Source organism: Neolamprologus brichardi, chromosome 5 (assembly GCF_056152115.1).
Source record: "Neolamprologus brichardi isolate AB-2024 chromosome 5, ASM5615211v1, whole genome shotgun sequence".
Taxonomy (NCBI): domain Eukaryota; kingdom Metazoa; phylum Chordata; class Actinopteri; order Cichliformes; family Cichlidae; genus Neolamprologus; species Neolamprologus brichardi.
In genome coordinates this window covers 5515829-5538238 of record NC_142108.1, presented here as the reverse complement: position 1 = coordinate 5538238, position 22410 = coordinate 5515829, and the positions used below count along the sequence as shown (strand labels likewise).

General features: G+C 40.3%; 1 protein-coding gene across 1 annotated transcript in view; it reads right to left on the bottom strand.

Moving 5' to 3' along the window:
* Nucleotides 1-13889, bottom strand: part of frmd4ba (FERM domain containing 4Ba) — a 41729-nt gene extending 27840 nt beyond the window's left edge. Inside the window, exon 1 of the mRNA XM_035905017.2 lies at nucleotides 13634-13889. The gene's annotated coding sequence lies outside the window, so the exon portion shown is untranslated. The remainder of the gene's footprint in view (nucleotides 1-13633) is intronic.
* Nucleotides 13890-22410: the final 8521 nt, after the last annotated feature.

Here is a 22410-nt window from a genome sequence, read left to right as displayed (position 1 = left end):
CAAACACAACCTTAGCACCCATCAGGAGCCGCCATGTATCTAAAATGCATTGTGTGCTATGCATGCACCGTCTCTGTGCAGGAAGTGCACAGGCTACTGTCTGTTTTACCTCCCTTCCTACTTCATTTAAGTCAGCTGTTTTCAGATTGGCAGCCCCTGGCAAAGAAAAGATTGGTAATGTGCCATCACTGTACCGAACAGCATGCCAGGGATACACTTTCATTTGCTTGCATTCATTTTAAAATCATATCAAAATGCAAACAAGCGTCCAGAAAGGATTAAATACATGTGATGTTGTAATCCATCTCACTTGAATCAGATGGATCTACTTCTAAGTGAAAGGATTCACTGTCCTAAATGTAAAGTTGCAGCTAACTATAACAAACACGGACAGGCGTGCAAAGCCACAGCTGCCTGGAGGGCAGCAGGCGAGAGAGCCAAACATATGGTGGACACTGTTGCTGCTGTTGAACACACATGTGCTTGCCATGTGTGCAAAGGAGGCTGATGTGTTCTGGTCCACATCACTCTGAAACATGAAGAGGGGCTTATGCATCTGTGGCACACATTTCTGCCATGTAAACATCTTGACTTTCCACTTAGAGCATGTCACATAAACTGCCTGGTTAATAAGCATTTAAACTGCCTGAAAACTATTTCTTGCATAAAAAAAAAAAAAGATCACTCTTTGATTCTAGCAAATTTAAATAAACCCATTTAGAAGTGGGTACATTCATTATGTAGAGTGAACAATAAATTAGCTAGGTACACTATAGACATGCAGATGCTGTCTTTAAGACACACAGTTTTACTCTCTATCCCAAGTCTCAAAGAGGAACTAACTGATATTAACTTTTCCAGATAAAAGTTAATATCAGCCGTTGGGTAGATACATATTTAGAATATCTATCTGATACTCTGTGACTCTGTGTGATCTGTAAGTAATGTTAAATCTTAAAATAACTGCTTTTTTGGGCAGATGCAGTACTGTATACACCTTGTGACAACTACTCAAATACTAAATCTCATACTGAATAGTCATTCAGTCTCTAACTCTTAGAGGGGATGTGTGGCTAATTAGCACATAATTGCTCCATTATGTTCCCAAGTTACTTGCATTTTGGGCTCTGTGGTGTCGGCCAATCGTGACTAATGGCGCATCTTCTGCTTTTTGTGTCTGCAAACTCATGAGCACAAACCAAAATTGTAAAGATGGATGCCATTAATCTAAATGAGCTTGAAGCTTAAAAACAACATAAAAAGACAACAAAACCAGCTTTGATCTCTGCATGCCTGAAATAGGTTTCTTTGTCTCCTGGTGATCATAGTGACACACTCATTCTAACTTCTGAAATCTTACACAAAACAAGCTTGCAAGTACAAATTTGTCTACTCATTTCAAGGTAAAGTGATTACTCGACAGCTAAATAAAATGCTTTCACAGAGAGAATTTATCACCTGTGTTCCCTCTTATCGTCCACTGTCACAGCAGCCGTTAATACCATGAGGTCACAGCATGGTCCGTCACCCCCTCTGATGTCACTTTTGTGTCACTCTGAATTAGTCATGTGCTTTCACAAGGCTGTGCTCACTTAAAGGCTCATTCTTTTCCAGCTGCTGTTGTACTTCACCTCGGACAGAATACGATCATTGTTGCGGACGCTGCAATGCACCTTTATTGCCAGCAGATGGGGTAACAGGGTGTCAGACAACCCTTGGGGGCAAATGGAGGCAATCCTTTTGTGGTAAATTATTCTGTCTGGAGGGTTTTCCTCATGCTTTTTTTTTTTTTTTTTGCCAATGTCACGCCATTTCTCCTCACATAAAGCTCTTATTTCACTTGTGACATGTGGATTGAAAATGTAATAAGAGTACAGACAGGCAAGTTGTTGCAATTTAGCCAAATTCTATCCCTGAAGCTTCGTGTTAATAGGCTTGAATCTATAGAGAATACAAGGCAGGGCATGACAGGGGGAGCCACGCTGCCAAGATCATCACGGTTTCTTGTCCCGGGGCTCTTTTCAACATGGGATGGCAATTACCGTGTACAGTAAGTGGTAGATTAATAGTCTAAACGGGGTAGGCCTCCCGGTGAACAGAACAGAGCCGGAGCAGGGCAGGGAAACAGCTGTCACCAACACACGCCTGCAGCTGACGAGCTTTGCCACATACAGAGACTGCAGCTGACACACTGAATGGAAGACATTTTGGACAGTACGCTTGACACACACACAATTGCACGCAGGTCGGCACTCTCACTTACAGTACCGTCTCCTCACAGGACACTACCCACACACACTTATCACGCTTCCCGACTGTCAGTTGTAGTTAGAAATTTAGCAGGTGGACACAGCTGTCTGAGATCATGACACCCGATCAGAGCATCATCTGTAATCATACATCACAGATGAACAAATGTGGAACATAAAACATTAAAAAGGCCATCTTTGGTCAAGCATAGTCTATGTCCTACTTTTTAAAGGGCTTTAACAGTGCGAGCATGGCTATGCTGAATATCAGATGTTATGCATCTTGTGTGTTCTCACTGTTGTTAACCTTCCCCTGACGCATGGCTTGAAATCAATAAATCAGAAAGAACTAATCCTTTAAAGACAAAAGCTTTCAGATTTGATAACCAAGGGAGCGTAAGTGAGAGATTACTATTATGCATCTTGACTGAAATTGTGGTTTAAGAAACCACAAGACATCTTAATTACAGCCAATTAACACTGTGTGATAGAGCTCCATTTGGCAATCATTGGTGAGACAGAAAAGCTTTGCGTGTGTGTGTGTGTCTGTGTCTGTTTGGGCAGTGTGGGGTGTGGAAAAAGAAAGGAAGACGGGGAAAGAGGCAAAGGCCTGGGGCTTCAGGCTGCCACCATGCACCTATCGGCTTTTGGGTTGTGACTAGGGATTTGGGGCCAGCTCCTCTTGCTGTACAGGATGGCCCTTAGGGGCACGCTGGAGGCCACAGGCCACAACAAACCATGTGTGTGAATAACCCAGATGCTATGAAGAGGAGGAGGTCAGGAGCTGGGGGAAGGGTGCAAGGGGGCTAGAGGCCACAATATGAGTCAACAGCCCAACACTGACTGCCACAACAAAATGTTGCCTCAAGGGACTGCGGGTGCACAGATTTGCCGAGGCATTTCTTAGAAGAAGCATAAAGAGCCAGTGTCAGAAGTTTTCAATATCATATCCAAGTGACGAAAAACATGAATGGCCACTGTGCACATCACCACAGGCATCCCAGTGAAACAAAGAGGGACGGAGCAGAGGGCGGGGGGAGGGGAGGAGACACTATCAGTCTGTAATGAGCCTTGAGGCCATGCACGGGGTGAAGTTATTGAGAGGGTATTATGATCTAAATCTGTATTATGATCTGAAACACTAAGAACTGTTTTGCAAATACAAAAAACTGAAATATGATGCTTTGGAACCCACGAAATCAGAAGTCACGAGTGAATTTAAAGAGAAATGCAGCTGTTAGTCAGCTGTCAATCAGTTACTTTTGGACAATTTAAAAAGATGGCTCTGGGAAAATTATGACACAATTCATATAAATTTCATACACTTTACAGACAATTATTTGCAAATATTTAAAACAGCTCACCAGCTGGCTGAAAAATGCATTTCAATCTTTGCTCCGCAGTCATTCATATCTGAGACCCAGCACACTGACTAGGCTGGATACAACATAACAGGGAGAGCTAGGTTGCAAGGAGAAGGTGGGTTGCCAAGCAGCTTGCAGAGGTACTGCAGCTGTCGGTGCCCTATATAAGAAATTTCCCAGAGGAATTTATAGAATTATGTCAGCAGATGTGATCTGCTGGTACTGTGGCTGAGCCTGCCTGCATTAATGCTACTCTTAGTATCTGTGGTTCCATTATTTGTGGATGTTCAATTTGATTCCTAATGTTGCTTCTTAATCTGATTTTCACCCCGGGTAAGTGATCTGATACTCTGATGTATTGGCAGGTTTTCATCTGATAACAGAAATTGTACCCTTAACACACGTAAAGTTATCGACACTAGAAATTCCTTTGAGTCTTCCCGTTCCCATCTGTTAAATCAAAACATTTCCGTTCTGAAGTGTCTAAATTCATTTTGTGGCCACGGTTCGCGATTAGTAGAGACCTGGCAGATGATATCTGCATCTGTACATGTGAGTCCCTCTGGCTTATCATTCCCAATCCAATTTAGTAACTAGATAATGAGATCAGTGATATGGCCTTATCTGGCCATATAACACATGTCTGAGAAACCACAACAGATGTGCAGCTGTGAAGTGCACATGTCTACCCCCTGTCCTGCGCAGGCACACTGCGGAACCCGTGAGACTCACAGAGACATTACTTTAAAGTAAAGACTTATGGGAGGTCTTATGGGAATACTGTACTGTCAGTATTAAGCCACCAATATGGTAGAATACCTCTATTTTTATCCTGTCATATGAATACAAGCGCTCTCAGCGGGCCGAGAGCTCCCAAAGGTGCTGGCATTGTCAGAGCAATTTCATGAGGTGCCTTGATTTTAAGTGGAGTTGAGTTCATTGCAAGTCAAATGGGGATTTATATGTGCATGGAGTTTGTAGTGCAAAGAGCCTAAATATAAAAAAAAAACCAGGGCATCTGTTCCTGCTTTACTGCTGCAAGTATGTCTAATTCAATACTTTTACTGTTTATATGGTCACAAATTCTGAAACAGCTGCTACACAGCAGATGGAAAACATGTCTCATTGCTTTTCAATATTTTATTGACTTGAAAACACACCACATGAGAGCAAATTAAAATTTTAACTGTAAATATTCTTAGGAGTTGCCATGAAGACAGAAAAAGTGCTCAAAGCACAGACAAAGAACCCAGTTCTTGTGGTAAAGAAACACACAAGCGTCCAAAAATTGAGATTAGGAAGAGAGATGAGGCAGTAGCTGAAAATTATAGTCCACTAGGCTGCATTGCAAAGCACAAAGCTGAACCAATCCGTATTTGCATTTTGAAACGGGTTTAAATGACTCTTTGGTTAAAAAAAGAGGTCATAAAACAAACAAACCACCTGCCTCTGTGTTAAATTTGAGAATTTCTTAAGTTCATCGTTTTGCTTTTACAGCTTGAAAGTCCTCACTTGCTGCTCTCCTTTTGTGTATTTGCAGCTTCCAAAAAACAACTTTGCCAAAAAACTCAGAGAGACCCACAGAACAGAATGACAGACTGACCAAGATGCCAACAACAGCAAAAAACATCAGATGAAGTAAGTGAGGCAGGCGGAGACCTAAACTGAGCTAAAACCAGAGAGACCATTAAGTATGACATGTAACCGTTTTTGTGGCCAGCGAGCAAGAAGCAAGAAGAAAACAACACGAAGGGCATCAAAGCAGAAACATTAACAGGATCTGAGTCTTTCTGAACTCTAATTTTGTGGCTTGACTGAAAATGATAAAGACAACATGCAAAAGTTGTCAGCAAAGTGCAAATCATTGGTGCCCAGTCATCTTTTGAATTGAAATAACTTGTGAGTTGTAATAATAATATTGATAAAAGTAATAAAGGCAGAAAATGTTGCAAATGTTTGATTTTTTTTCTTTATGACATGAAATCAGGGTTGTTACCTGAATAAATAGCACAATACTTTTCAATACCAAAATTCTGAAAACACAGTGGTATATTATTAATATTGTTTTTTTGTTTGTCTTTTATTGCAGCATTTCTACCAGGGAAGCAGTTCTTCTGGAACTGAAGGAAGCTGCATACGGCCAGAGGTTAAACAGGCCTGGCATGACATTCTGACACCTTCAGTTAACCTGGCCATCAATTAAATGTGATGGGCAGGTTAATTCATACTGTCAAATGAGTTAATTTCTCATGCCTTTACATCTGATGCCATGGTGAGATTTACTCGGAAAATAAGGACATAGCCTGCTTACATCTTCAAAACCTCCATTTTCCCTCATCGTCACTGTGATGCATTCAAGGGGCAGATGTAAAGTTGCGGTAACAGTACTTTAGCAATATGCTAGTAGAACAGAAGAGCAGCAAATGTAAACGGAGCAACATTTTCCTACGTGGTAGAATGTTAAAGTGTGACTGAAAGAGAAGCACAGGACAAGAGAGGAAGATGAGAGATTTCCAAAGGTGAGGACTGCACGTGAAATTTTATAAACTAGAAATTTAAATCTTCTGTTTATATCTTGTTGAACTCAGTCGGCTGTATAAAAAGCAAAATCTATTATTATACGATTTATTTATTTTATTATTTTCCTTCTACACCCAATTTTAGATTTCTTCCACCTGCCAAATCCCACTTTAACCTCTGCATATGCCTACAAGTGTTCTAGTATTTCCTTGTACAACAGAAGAAGAAGAATGGTGCTCGCTAGCACAGGAAAACCAACATGTGGAAGATGCAACTAAAGTAGCTGCACTGACAGCTCTGCCCCAACAAGTTGAGAAAGAGTCAGGTGTGATCTGGAGCCAGAGGTTGACAACCGATTCACAAATGGCAATATCCAAATCATTGTTTAAGGCAGGAAACACTTTAGTCTAACGAAATGCCTAAAACACGGGAATCTAGATGTTTTTAACAATTTTTTTAACAAAGTTTCTGTCCAGTATTCAACAAAATCCAAAGTATTATCCTGTTTATGTTATCTGGAAATACACTTTACCATATTGACAGCTAGTGTTGCCCCTAGCTGCTACAGTCCATACGCTTAAATGTTTGTAATGACTAACATTAAATGCGTAAGCTAGCTTAATGATGCTAAAATTGCTAATGCTACAGTACAATACAGTACCCCGTCTACTTTTTTTTTTTTTTTTTTTTTTTTTTTTTTTACACAATTATTAAGTACATGGGGTAAATTTTGGTTTGATATCGAGACTCGTGCAGTTCTACTGATACTACCACAAACTACCAAATGTCTGGTACTTCTGGCATGCCTAAAATGTAATGTGATTAATTCTGATGATATTCAGAAGTCCATTCTGGAAAACCATTTAAATGTAACCACACAAATTTTAAACCACTGATCATCTTCGCCACTATGACAACCACCGCCTGCCCCTGAGGACACCGAGTGTCATCTTTCTTCCCGGTGTGCTCGACACCTGTTATAACTGTGCCCTGCACACAACCCCCATATCAGCTTTCCATCCAAGTCCAGTGTAGAGTGTCATCAAATGCTGTCCTGACATCATTTATTTCTAGTCCAGGTCTGATTCTGCAACTTGTTGCTTAGCACGCTTTTGTGAAGTGCTTAGTAAGCACACGGCTGATACAATAGCATAAAGTAGGTTAAAGGGTACTCTCACGTTGTACAAACCCAGTACACAAGCCTCTTAGGAACACAATGCAACCTTGAAAATAAAAAACCCTCTAGATCAAAGTCGTATTTTTCTATTGAATTACAGGTTTTCCCCCTATGACGCAGTTTCCTTGTCATTGTGTCGCACTCCTAAATCTTTCCTGCATGTTAGAACTAAAATGCAGACACTCATCCATGTCTGAGAGCTCAGTCTGATCTGTCTGAGTGAACCAGCAGGATGCTCGTTTTCGGTCCACAGGGCAGGTGATAATTACTTCCCGCAGATCCCTCTAACCCACCCCCCACCCCCTTTGCCCCCAACTCCTCCAGTTCCTCCCCTCATCCCAAGCTGCCATGGTGAAGGTGACCGCAGCTGGATGATTTCTGTCTTTCTAAACTGCGGGGGACGCGAACTGTGAGCAGCTAGTGTCTGCATGTGTATTGGCTGGAGCGGGGGCGTTGCTTTCCACTATTAACCCAGTACAAGAGGAAGCTCAGGTAACCCCTCTATTAATGATGAATGCTACGCTCTAGTGAGCGAGCAACTGCAGTATCCAGCCATCAATATATACACTCTGTACGGCCACAGACCCACACAAAATGAATTTATAGAGATATGATTTGAAAGAAAAAAATCAAGCCAATTCAACAGGAAATTACTTTGTGAGGAGTTATGAGGGCATCGCATATTCACAGAAGTCTCCAGTGTGTGTCTTTAACATGCCTCTAACCCTTCTGGCACTAAATGTGTGAAACACTCACATGGGGTTTTAAAAGCTGAGGAGTATTGATCATTGTGGGTATGAAGCTGTGGGGTATGTCTGCTTGGGAAGCACGGTTGCTTTTTTCTTTCCAGCTCCACCACCATGTACCTCTCCATTTGTGCCTGAGAGGATAATAATAGCAACTCAGGCCCTTTCCGTCCATCCCTCCGCCTTTACCTTACACACATTTGCCGGGCAGGGACTCTCATTCTGAGCATTCAGGCTTTTAAGCACCCGCCTTTACATCACCACCTCGCAGCTCTCCTAATGTGTAATCTGGGTGTAGTGTGTATTCAGGAGTGAAATACAGAGAAATGGGAAATGATTACAGGAGAGGGATTGTTGAATAGATAGAGAGGTGCACAAGCGGCATCATTTCAGGGAGAGTCACTCCCCTCCATGTCTCCAAAAAAAACCTCCCAGGCAAGCCGACAGCAGCAGCACAGATAGAAAGAAAGGTGGTGGAGGGCTTTGCTTTGTTGTTATTTTCATTTTCTCAGCCTCACAGCAATTATATTCTAGTCGGAAAAACAGGCGATGATGAGGAGCAGGAGGAAGAAGAGAAACGGGGGTGTTCACTTCTGGAGCGGAACTGTGCACCGAGCTGTTGGGTTCAAGGTTCCCTTAAATGCCCGAGGATGTGGCTGAAACTGGGAGGAGGAAGGCGCTCCTCTGCTCAGGTCTGCTAGAAGATCCACATCTCAACTGCACACCTGAGCAGCAGTACACAGTGTTATGATTCAAGAAGTCTTATGAATACAGACAGTTGGGAAAACCAGGAAATGTAAGTGGTTGGAGAGACAATGTTTAAAAATGGTTATTTGCCTATCCTGATACCAGCGTGACATTCAAATGCCTGTGTCTGTCTATACCAGGGGTGTCAAACATAAGGCCTGGGGCCCAGAATCGGCCCGACAAAAACTCTAATCCATGAAGGAGTGCAACAATTTCCTGTTGATAAAGACTGTTCACTCCCATTACCATTCATACTCCACCAAAGTAATTAAATAAGAGATAAATGAACAAAAACGTTATATTTTATTAAAAGGTTCTGATAGTTCATTGCATAGACTTTCCTACAGTCTGTGGAATCAACTGTTGTGACTTTTTTCTGCAATTTTACTCATTTAACATGTAGTTAAGATCAGAGTGGCTGTATGTGGTTGACATCCCTGGTGTATACACTCAAAATAAATTAATAATAATAATAAATATCTTACTTTAACTAATTTCATTACACAAGTACAATCAGGTCAAATGAAATGTACTTAATTGGTATACATTCAGATTTTCTTTCATTATTAATTATTTGAATAAATAAATCTTTGATTTTTATATATTTCAGTTGCATTTTGCATTTTAAAATTAGGATGAAGAATCATTACTTTGAGTGTATGTGTTTGTATCTGGCTCAAATTAACAGCAACACTTTTTCTTTAAAAATAATCAGATGATGTCAAAAAACTGGTATCCACTGCTTCATAATTTATCTTCATAATTTCCCACATTTCTGATAAAATGAGTGAGTCCGCTCTAGCTTATGCATCTCCCTGGAAGCTTTATTAAGGACACCGGTTATTTCCGAACACATTTATGTGGGTTTTACTGTTTATCCTCTGGAATAAATGGGAACATTACTGACCCGCTTGCTGTTGGAATCATAGTAAAAATAATAATAATAATTCCACGACAGGGTTTTGCAGCAATAGAAACAAGTATTACTGAAACTGCTTCTTCTGTTCCTGTACACCCTCAGTTATTCTCTGAATTACACACGGTTGGCAAACATTATCGCTGGCTGGATTATGGTCACAGGCAATGACTTTCTTTGGATAAACAAAGCATGTACCAAAGAAATGTTAGAGGGAAGAGGATGAGGCTGACGGTGGATGAATAAAGCACTGGACTGTGACACCAAACAGTGGAGTGGACAACCTTAGATCCTGAGCAGAATCCTTTCATGACCCTTAAAGGTGCAGAAATATAACCATAAAAATGAATTAATAACACTTTTGGTGATACAAGTAGACAAATTCCAAGATGGGATTTTTGCCTTGTATTCACTGACACTTTAGTGATACTGCAACATTTTAGATGCCTAATTAACAGCACCTTGTCACCCCATCTCTTTAGATACTGTTGGGACCCCTTGTTGTCATTTGTTAACTCACTGGGCTCCAGTACAGCCTGCAGGGTTATACTCCAGATAAACATCTTGTCAAATAAGGAAGTAGAAAAACTGACAGGACAGCGGTGTCACCCAAAAAGCAGGAGTTTAAATGTAATGCATCACAGCTAGTTTTTGGACTTAACTGGGAGTGGAGTGTATATACATTAGCTGTGTGTAAAAAAACAAAACAACAACATTATATAGCAATATCTAATAAAGATTAAAAAAAGGTGGGCTGTGCTATACTGTGCAAAAGTCTTCTGAAGTGGACCAGCTTTCTTATCAAGATGGTCGCAAACTGCCTGTTTCGCCCAATTTGAACACACTTATGTTGGTATAGCCATGATTTATTTTACCACAAATGTTACCCTTTTATTCTGTGCCTGTCCCTGGTTCAGTAGCCACTGATACGCGTGGGTAACCCGTGAATATAACCTTGTGTCCATCCTTTAAATAATTCATAAGGAGGTGGTCTTGAATGATGCATTTTTGGGGGGAATTTGTCCACAAACTGGGAAGGGCCGGCCCTTAAACAGATTGGAGCTTGTTTTAATGCAGTCTCTTTTATCTAAATGATATGGAAACAGACTCCCAGAGGAATACCAAACCCAGCTCAGATCCACTCTCCAAGGTTGATGCAAGTGTTTTCTGCTTTATTCTGAAGGGAAATAAACACACAAACAGAGTATGAGCACACCGCATCCCTCAGCAACCAAGCAAAAACTATCACTGTACACATGTGGCATTTTTGGTACTGCAAATTTTGAAACTGGCAATTAAAGTGGGAAATTTTCCAGTGTCTGTGCTTTGAATGCGAAACTGTGGTCCAGACTCTTTGTTTTACTCAGGATGTCCTTTCTGAAAGGAAAAGAGATGTCTGCACACTGCGTAGCTGTTTCACTACCAATGAGGAACAGATTCCTGTTGACACAACTTTTCAGTGATTATGTTATGGAAAGAACTAGAGTCATTTACTGCAAACACTGGAGGACTGACACATTAGTGATAAAACATTTAGGACTAAATATTTTCACTAAACGCCCGCATGACCTCTTCATTCAGATGTCCTGGGGTCTGGCGATCTGAATAGATTTCCACTGTGAATATAGATTACTGATGACCCACAAACACAGAACTGAAAAACACTCCAGCGACTGACCTTTTAATTAGGCCTCAAGCACTCCGAGAGGTCTAATCAACAAACATTTTTTGCTTTAGTTATGAGAAATCTTTTTGACCCAACACTTGAATACTGTCAGATGATCAAAGGGCAACATCTATTTTATGTTTGGAATTTCCGCAAAGCTAACTCTCGTTTTACAAATGAAGAATTCAGTTTCACTCATTTCCCGTTAATGCAGTCATTGAGACTCCAGAAGTCCCTCATGCAGTAGCAATTAAAGGAAATGAGGAGATGCACAAAAACACTGCATTTTAAGGCCACGAGTTCAAGCTTCCTTAAATTTAAAAGAAATATCTGAACACAAGTCACACAAGAGAATCTTCTGTGATTTGTTGCTTTTAACAGAGGGAGAAAACAAAGTTAGCATAAACACAGAGATTCTGCTAGAGTTTCTGTAAACTGATGCCACCTACCACAAATTGGTAGCTGCAAATTGTAAATGGCCGGCAGCATCTAAACATTTCAGTAAAACTATGTTAGCTAATGCTATCTAAGCATTGGATTTACACACATTTAGTTACAATGAGTGAAGAATGCATTCTGTACCTCTGAAGTGTTAAAAAATTTCATGTCAATACAGTACTAATGCACTAATGCAGATTTTTGTTGGTGCTTAAATGATACTAGTTAAGATTAAGATGACACCTGCTCTGTTAAATATGTCGCTTTTACATACTTTAAGTTAGTTTTATGATATTTTGTCTCAATCTGGTGCCCTTGAAATACCTGATGTCCGCTTTTGCTAAAGGAGCAAGCAAACTTTATTCTTCTGTATAAAATTTGGAAGAACTGCTGTTTACATCATCATGTCACATGGCACTCTTTGATAGTAAGTTTGATCTCCCAGTGTGGAAGACATCATCTCTCAGACCAGTCTGGCAGGATTTCTGCTTGCTGAAAGTGCTGGGTTGCATGAACCTGCATGGTGACTGTATCACATAGTCTAACTGACAAATGTTATCATTCCAACCTATGCATGATTAGATGTGTGGGAAAGAAAAAAATGCTGATCAGCAACTTTTAACACAAAGCAGGTTCATTGAGGAGAGGTGAGAACACGTCAGCAGCTTAGGTCACACTGCACAGGTGGACTTGACGCGGTGTTTATTACTGTTTACCCTTTCAAAACCGGCCCTGTGGTTAAGGCTGTTAATGGACTCTGATGGGCAAATGACTCCTATGTGCCGAGGCAAGCGTTGGAATATTCTGCGACGGTTAATAGCTTTATTGAATCAGAAGCGCTGACCCCATTAAAAGCAGCTGAACATCCTAGACTAAAAGTCAACACAAAGCAGCGCTGCCTTTGCAGTTTGCCTCTGTATGTGAGTCAAAAGAGAAAGACAGGCAGCACATGTTGCACTCATGAGGCACAATTTCAATATAGTCACCTATACAAAGCAGCCCCGTGCCTTTGTTCTGTATCACTCACACACTTCCTGTCACTGGGTTTCCTCATGCCAGAGCTGTATCATCACAAATGAATTCCACTTTAAGAGAAGAGAAACTCTTGCCTTGACTTCTTTTCTTATATAGAGAGGCTCAGTTTAAAGTATTTTTGTTTTTCACCATCCACAAACTTACACAATACACTCATATGAGACCCATACAGGATATCACGTGCTTGGATCACCATTGTTTGTTTTGGCCAGGAAACAGGATATTCACACACAGGAGAATGACCGGCTGACCACAGAGTACTTTAAGACTTTTACATTAAAAAAAAAAAAAAGTTCACGAGTTCAGTTTTATGCTGACCTGACGGCGCACCACAATTGTTACTGACTGGGACACGCTAATCATTGACAACGTCATAAACACACCGGCAAGTCACTCATGTTGACATGTCAACAGTTCAGCACCCAGCTGACACTGGGTCAGTAGTAGTCACGGAAAACGCAGGCGGGTTGCACAGTCATAGGATCCAGTCATAGTCACAGTCATAAGATTTGTGTTTTTAAACTTTTGCCACACAATGTAGTTTTTCAAAGAGTTGATGAAGTGTTTAATTTGCAAGCTTGGAGTATGGTGAAGAGCAAACATCTTGTCAGGTGTCACATGAGCACATACTGACAATCCAAGACAAACAAAACAAACGGTGTGGCTGCCAGAAAGCCTGTTACAGGTCCCGTCACGCTGTGTTTACATTAGATTATTCCAGAAAAACAAACGGTTCTAAGCGGCAATGTTCCCGTACAAACGAAACCATTCTTACCGTATTTCTTTTGTTGTGATGTGATCGCTCCTACTTATTGTCTGTCCGCAGAGCGTCTGAGCGCACACCGGTCAGTTTGAAAGGACAAAAAAAACGCGCTCCTTATTGAAAGCGGCCGCTTCTTCACAATGAGACTTCTTGCTAAAATGAGGAGCCGCTTCAGAGGAAGTCGTGCTGAAAAGTCCAGGAGGAGAAGAGGCTGCTGCCTGCTCGGCATAGTAACCTTCTGTGCCACACTCCACGCACACGGCGAGTCCCATCCATTCACACTCCCCGCCTCCTGCCGGCTTCCTCCTCCTCTTCGCTACCTTCCACTGATGCCCTGATGGGGCAGATGAATTTCCCACTGCTGCTGTTGGGAGCCAATAGAGAGGCGCTCTCTGCTGCCCAAATCCACTATTGCTCAGCGGAAGAGACAATTAAAAAACAAAACACTGTATCAGAGTAAGCCCAAGATTAACTACTTTCAGTAATGGAGATTTAAAAAGCGATTCAGCAATTTATGTTCGTAAGACCGCTGTAATTTTAAATGTATTCCCTATTGCACCAGACTTAGCCAGTTTTAGTCCATTAGGCATAGTTAATCCCTTCGCACTGCGGTTGTACCTCCCCAATATATTTATGTTGTTGTTAACTGTGCACAATAGACACACAAATAGCAAGCAGCTTTTATGGCGATCATATGAGAGTTTTACCAGAAGTCAGAGAAGCGTTTTGTCGAAGTGGAATAAAGTGTTATACATTTTCCACAGCTCAGTTTTTACACGACGGAAAAATGAGTGTGAGTTTTAGAAAAGGATCAGGGATGCAAAATGGCACACGACCAGCTAAATGCCTTCTCCAATCCAGTCCAACCGATCCAAACAGGTTGCTGTACAAAACAACACATGACAAATCAATAAAACAACGACAACAACAACAACAATACTTTGGCGGTGAGAGCTGAAAAAGCTCCATAGCACCAGGTTTTCAGTAGATTTTGGGGACGGCCAGGTGCAACAACTTCTGATATAACCAACCATTCATTTTTATTTCACTCATGTTTGCTCATGTTAGTTGCTCATGTCAAATGGAGCACCTGCAGTGCCAAATTCAAAGGGAAACCCTATCAAAACCCCAAACTCCTCTCCTTGGAGCCTTTTAGCATGTTTTTACTCACCGTTTTGCTTTTCTGACAGGCTGCTTTAATGCTTTGGTTCACTCTCATTCATCACATCATGTTTCATTCATCACCATCTGACATCACAATATATTTGCAATACTGTGCAGGGAGTTGAGGTTAGATTGCAGGCCTGTAAGAACACCAGTGTATTATAGACTTTCCAGTGATCACAGGAAAGGAAAGGAGTGCCACACTGTTGTGCCTACATGGGGTTGGCTCAACAATAGGAAAGCTGAGTAATCCACAGAAACTCCAGGAGAAAGGAAATGGGAGGGATGAAACTGTCCATTTTTATTATGAACCAGCTGAAGTACGTGTTGGTGTTGCTATAAGGTGACGTTCCCTTGGCTATCTCAGCCTTGTATATGCATGGAGGAGAGAACAAAAAAAAAGGTCCTCATGTTTAAACGAAGGCGTGCTGTGCTACTGGAGCTAAATGCCCACCAAACCTAAATGAGTAACCCCAGGGACATCCCCAACCCCCCTCCTATTTGTGAGGATTTCTGCGAGCTTGTGATTAGGCTCGCCCCAGTGCCATGTGTGCACCAAACCCCCCCCCCCCAAACCTCCTCACATGCACACCAAATCTCTGCTTGGCCTTGGCTCCCATTGAGATTAGCCCACTATTGTTCTGATGACACTTCAAATAAGCTGTACTCTCATTATGGTAATACAACAGCACCATTGTGTTACCCAGTTATTTAAAAAAGACAAAGAAAAACAGTAACAAAAAAAATGTCCTATATGGAGTGCAGAGGGAACGCAGATACATGCAAAAAGAAAATGGAATAACCAAGATAAGAAAACCCTTATTTGCAGTACATGAACTCATTTTTACCTCACAGAAAACTGAAGATCTGAAAACTGAAAATGTATCTGTTTAAGCCAAATAAATGCGAAGCAGCTGATTTGAAGCTGAAGTTAAACAACTGACAAGACGGGGAAAACTCTCTAAAGAGGGCCTTAGTTTGTGCACAGGGAGGAAACCATGAATTTTAAACACAAAGGGATTATGTTGTGCTTGTGGAACAGATGTTAGCACGTAGACAAGTCTACCCTCCTGAGAGTGGCCTCTGACTGACATACTGTCACACAGTTATTGGCCCATTGTTGGTGTGCATCCTGTCCTCTGGGTCTTTGGTTGCATTTTGCCCCCACCCCCTGCAGTAAAGCTTAACTCACCCAACACCAACCTTGACCTTGATGGGCTGCTAATGTCATCTTCCTTTATGTTCTGACAGACATTAACTCCGGCCAACTTCCAAGATCCTCTCCAAGCAAACTCCACATGCTCATGAATAGGTTGATATGAACAAAGACTGGATGACAATGAGTAAAGTCAACAATAAACGAGCACTGACCCTCCCGTTCCCCTCTTTTAAACCTTCAAGCTGTTGTGCCGTGGTCCTGTGCCACCAGTTATCATTCTTCCTCACAGCTTGGCCTTTTCAGCGTGTCTTTAGTATTTTCCAGGTCAGGGTGAATTAATTAAGTGGGTTTTCACTAAATGAAACCCAACCCCCACATATTCTGTAAAAATGAAGGGCTTTTTAGTTTGTTGTTGTGGGGGAAAAAAGATCATAGAACACAGACACTGTGTATAGACAGTGAAGTTTAAATTTAAAGAACAATCAAAACCAGCCAAGAAAAAGAAAAACAAACCTTTTTGCATTTTTAAATATTATGGCTGTTTTTATTATATTCCACAAACCATATTGATGATTTGCCAACATCTGCTACGTTCCTTTCTGCTAGCTGTTCAACGTTCATGGCAAACATGCAGTTTATAGGCTGTGTAATTATTTCTTTAGGGAAGGGGAGATGACTCTTTAGGGAAAAATTAGGCTTCCAGCAATCTTCATGCACAACACACAGGTAGATAATTTGAGTTGCTCCCTTATTTCCCGAGGCGTCACCACAACTGACAGATCTCCAGTTTGATGTGGTACAGATTTTCTGCCCTTGCTGTCACACCGCTTCCATTTATCCAATCTTGGCACCAGTACTATGCGTATACTAGCTTGTGAGTCCATCACAGTACCAACACCGTGTTTGACTGTTGATATTGTGTTCTTTTTATGGAGTACTGTTTTTATAATAGACATAACGGGGCTCACACCTTCAAAGACGGTCAGCTTCTGTCTTCTCAGTCCACAGAATATTTTCCCAAAAGTCTAGCAGATCATCAAGATGTTTTTTTTTTCTCGGCAAATATAAGACAAGTTTGTATTTTTTGGTTTGTTTTTGTTCTTTTGTGAACTTCTTTGTGAACTTTTGTGAATTGTCAGTGCAGTCTTGGAGTAATTTTGTTTAATAATTTAACAAAGAAAGGCAATTACTCTTTCGCACAGGGTCAAATAGCTTTGGACAGCATTTTACCCTTAACAAATGAAGTAATCCCTTAGACGCTGAATATTTACTTACTCAAGTTATCTTTGTTTAATATTATAATTACTTTGGTGATCTGAAACATGTAAGTGTGACAAATGTGGACAAAAAACAAAACCCTGAGATATGAGGATGCCACTTTATGTAGCGATGTCCTAATGTATTTCTACCCCTTTATTAATGTCTTCTAGTGTATGTTTTTCAGGCTATCTATGTATTTGTATCAAGAAAGTCATGTTTTATATCTTGTATAGTTGCTCAGTAAGCCTTAGTTTCTCTTTTAATTTAATTAGTTATTTAATTAATTATTTTACTTTTCTTTTATTTGGTTTTTATTTATATCTCATGTCATTTTATTTATAGTTCCAATGTACAGCACTTTGTGTCAGCTGTGGTTGTTTTAAAGTGCTTTACACATAAAGGTGATGATGATCATCATCATGTAGTAAAAACTAAAGGTAAGCCAGTATGGGATGGGTAATTTCCCTTGAAAAACATCTTTTTGCTTTTTCTTTGTCTTCTTGCCACAAAATCTCATGTGATCACACTGGCAGAGAATCGAAACCTTTCGCAGGTTTTTGAGATTATTAGGACGCAGCTGGAGAGATACTGACTCAACAGGAAGCCAAGTAAAGACACAGCACTCACACTGACAGGACAAAATCACATGCTGTGTGTTATAATGTTGTTCAGCCCTATGTACAAATGTGTTCTTTTTCTAATTGTTTTCTTATCTAATGTGCAACACTAGATTTTTTTAAAATAAATTTTAACTTCAATCCAACAGCTGTATTGAGAGAAGCAGCATTCACACGCAGTTGCAGTGCCACTATGTGGACTAGATGTGTAATGCAATCTTTAAATGTAGATAGGAGCTTATCAACACAAAACACAAATCAGTTCCTATCACACACTTTCACTTCCAAAAACGTTGGCATGGTGCGCAAAATCTCACTTAAAACAGAATGCAATGGTCTGCAAATTTTATAAACTCATATTTTATATTTTTAAAGAAACAGCTGGAGGAAAACTTTACTGTTAATCAGGTTAAGTGGAAACAGATCAGTAACATCACTGGATATAAAAAGAGCATCTTAGAGAGGCAGAGGTTCTCAGAAGTAAAGATGGGCAAAGATTCACAAATCTGCAAAGAAAAAACTGCAAAACAAATTGTGGAGCAATTTCAGAATAATGTTCCTCAATGTAAAACTTAAACAAAATCAAAATGCCTTATCAGCAGCAGTACATAATATTCCAACAAGTCTCCCTGTTAATCTTGAGAAATTTCTTTGTGCAATACCAAAAATCAACATTGGATGTCTGGGATCTTTGAGTTCTCAGGTGGCGCTTTATGAAAAACAGGCACGATGCAGTCATGCAAATCACTGCATGGGCTTGGGAACACTTCCAAAAATCACTGTGTGTGAACGCGGTTCCTTGTGCCATCAACAAACGCCGATAAAAGTTCCATTATGCAAAGAAGCTTATTATCAACATTCACTTAGCCTGCGTTTCTGAAGGTATGGGGGTGCATGTTGATGGAATTAAATGACTAAGCACACAATTCTGTTTATTTTCTCACTTTTTCCTCTGTTTGCTGCTACTCTCTTTCGAAACAATTAATCAATTAATTGAAAACAAAGTCTTTTTTAGGTCCTAATCCTAAGAGGTCATAGTATTCAGATACAATATTAAGAAAACGCAACCTAGACACCAAACAACATTCCAGGTCAAAAGGAGTGAAGTTGTTCGGCATCTTTTTTGGCTTTGTCGCCCTCTAGTGAAAATTGACCTGAAACTGTTTGTTTGACCTACTCACTGACACAGAGCTGCTTTATTCTAGTACTTCTGTACCATTTGAGTAACCTCACATAGCCTTTAACATTATCTCCTGACTACAAGATAACGTGCACTGCAGTCAGCTATGTGACATACCAACAGCGGTCTTGCACAACAACCATTCACACAGTAAAAAGAAAACATGCCAGTGGGTAATGCAAGAAAAATGAATAGTAAAAACTGCTATTATGCTCTATGCTTGTATACTGGCACCTGAATGCTTATAAATGTATGTCCTACATATTTGTCAAGGTCATGGGCTTTTGTTTCCCCAGTGTCGAGTCTTACCTTACACTTAAAAGTCAACACTAAGAAAGGTGTCAGTTGGGTAGTTGGTCAAGGTATAAATATTTGTTAAATTAGCCTATTGCACTGTGATCCTGTAAGAGTACTGATACCATGGTAACAAACTCAAACTGATACCATGGTAATTATGGGTAAACTTAATAAAACATCACTCTTCTTCCTTTGGCTGTTCACTTTGGGGGTCACCACAGCCACCCCCATCTCATCCTATCCTTATCCTCCAACCCTCTGCATGTCCTCCTTCACCACGTCCATGAATTTAGGCTATGCTCTTTTTCTTTTCCTCCAGCCTGGAAGCTCCATATTCAACATCCTTTGCCGAATATATTCACCATTGCTCCTCTGCACTTGGGCAAACCATCTGTTCCTCACTACTCTAACTTTGTGTCCAGCCTGAACTGTCCCTGTGATATGCTCATTTCTAATCTTCATCCATCCAGGTTCATCCAGGTAACCCCCAAAGAACATCTTAGCATCTTCAACTCTCAATACCATCTTGTTACTTTACCAAAGGAAGAAGAAAATCCCTTTATCAATCAAATTTCTAGCTCTACTCTCATTACATGCTTCAGATACACTGTACTTCCACTTTAGTACAAACAGTACAGCTTACACTCTAATTTATTTGCTGTTTTGCTTTGACACAAGCATGGAATGATTAGATATTTGGAGTGTACTTGGAGTCATGACATTCCCAGAAACTGCTGCTGAAACGTGATCGAATCTTTAGGGAATCCTAACACAGGAACTAAAGATAAAGAGGACAAAGAAGGGTCTGTCTGACAAATGAATGTAGGAAGATGCATTTTACTGTATTCTTCTCTATTCGACTTGAAATTTAGAAGACACTTCTGCGCTAACTAAGGAATTACAGCACAAAGCAACTAGGTTTACGATGCAGATGTGCTTGCTGGTGGCATTGTGTGTTACGAGACCACACACTGATGGGTTAGGAAAAGTAAGCACTATCTGTGCTATTCTGCAATAGATCCTGTGAATAACCGATTATTATTGGGGAAGAACACAAGATGTAGCTTTGAATTGTCCTTTTGTGTGCACACAACTGAGCTTGTAACAAGTTGCATCCTCACACACCAACAAGTAAAATTCATTTGTATGCTTAACTCAGTTATGCATGGGGGGTGGCGGGGCAAGAAGCAAAACACATCTGACAAACCATATTTAAAGTCTGTGGCTAACTTAATGTGCTAAAGGGCAAAACAACAGGTTTTTTTGTTTTTTGCACCAGATGCGTTTTTTTTCTTCTGACAATTGATCCCAAAAACTAAACCATAAATCATTTCAAGTTATTTTCTCCACAGGATACCAGGCCTCCAAAAACTCACTAGATAATTGTTGTGCTCACCCAAATGCTGGGTTGTAAAATCTTCTGTGAAGGTACTCAACAGTCAGATCATCCAAGTGCAAGAAGGTGATGAAACAGTCAGGGAAGGAAAGCACCAATTTTAGATCCAAGTTACAACATGGAAATGGCTGAATCACAGCTCATGCTTCCTGTTTCTCAGCGGCTGCGCTGCAGCGTTCACAACCTCGGAAAATTTGGGCTTCCACAGGAAGACTAAGGATAGCCTCCTGCCATATCATTGTGTTCTATATGCGTCTGTCATTTAACACATGTGAGTGAGAGTCAGAAATCTAATTATACTTCTTACTTGTAATAAAGCACCAAAAGACATACTTCGAATTAATTCGATTTCTAAGAACACAACATTTTCTCTACCTTTGGTTTTCATTAGTTTTAGTTCACTGTTGGAGCACACAACATGATGTCAAGCTAGAGACAAGACTTTCTATTGATAATGAAGGAAATGAGGACACTGACCCCCGTGGAGAAAATGTCATGGTTCGCTTGGTGGTTCAGAGCTACCATCACCACAGAACTGAAAAGCTGTTTGTAACGATACAGCAGATTTTTATGGAGCGATAGCATAACTTAACATGGTCAATTTGCCTTTGGCACAAGTGCTGCACACAGTAGGGTAGGAAGACCTACATAAGCTATCCTGCTACATAACACAGTGCAGAGAAACACACACTGCTTAAAGACTAGTGATCAATAAGCAAGCAAATATGAAAACAATGTATATATCAATATAAAATACAGTAAAGGACAGACATAATGATCTTCACTTAAATTTTTATTTTGCTCCTAAAACGCCTGTGCACTGATGATTACTTCTTATGTATCGCCTCCTCATTATCGCTCTTCAGCAGTTTCTCAGCATGTTTAACACTAAACTACTGTACAGTACTTTTCCTGTCACACATCTGCAGCAGCTGTGTTGCTTGCATTCTATTATGTGTGTAACCTTTTCCTAATATTATAACATTTGTAAAGTCAGCCATTCAATAATAAATAATCAGTGTAATTTGTCACATGCTGCCAGTTTCACACTTTTAATGTGAGTGTACACATACCCAGATCAGAAAAGCCTGTGTGAACTCAACAAGCTGCCGACCGGCTTCGTATGACCCCGTATCCTGATTGGCAGTGTTAGGGTTAGTGAAATAAGATAACAGGAAGATACCCTGGGTATGCTCAGCTTGCTTTGAGTCTCTTACAACAGCAACACACTCAAATCACAGAACTAAAGGTCAAATTCCAAACTGAACTTAACAAATAATCAGTACTTTACAAGCACGTGTGTGACTATAAAACCAACCAAACCATCAGAAACAAACAAACAAATAAACAAACAAAAAAATCAGCAGCAAGTCCTTAATTTTCTTATTGATTTTACACTTGTGTCTCAAAGGTGCCGTATAAAAAAGGGTTACTGACTTATACTTAAAAACAAATTTCCCACGTGTGGGACTAATAAAGGTTATCTTATCTTAGTGTATCTAGTCTGGTTTTATTTCTTATTTATTTTAGATTTCTACGGTAATAAATAAAATGTTATTTTATTATACTCTTGGTCCTTGCACCAGCTCATCACAAAGGACCCTTTTTAAACATGCAAAATTTCTGTTCCAACATTTTCTGTTACCTACTTTCATATTAAATGATAAGAAGATCTACTGAATTCTGTCATTTTATGCAGCCTCTGCATTCTTGATG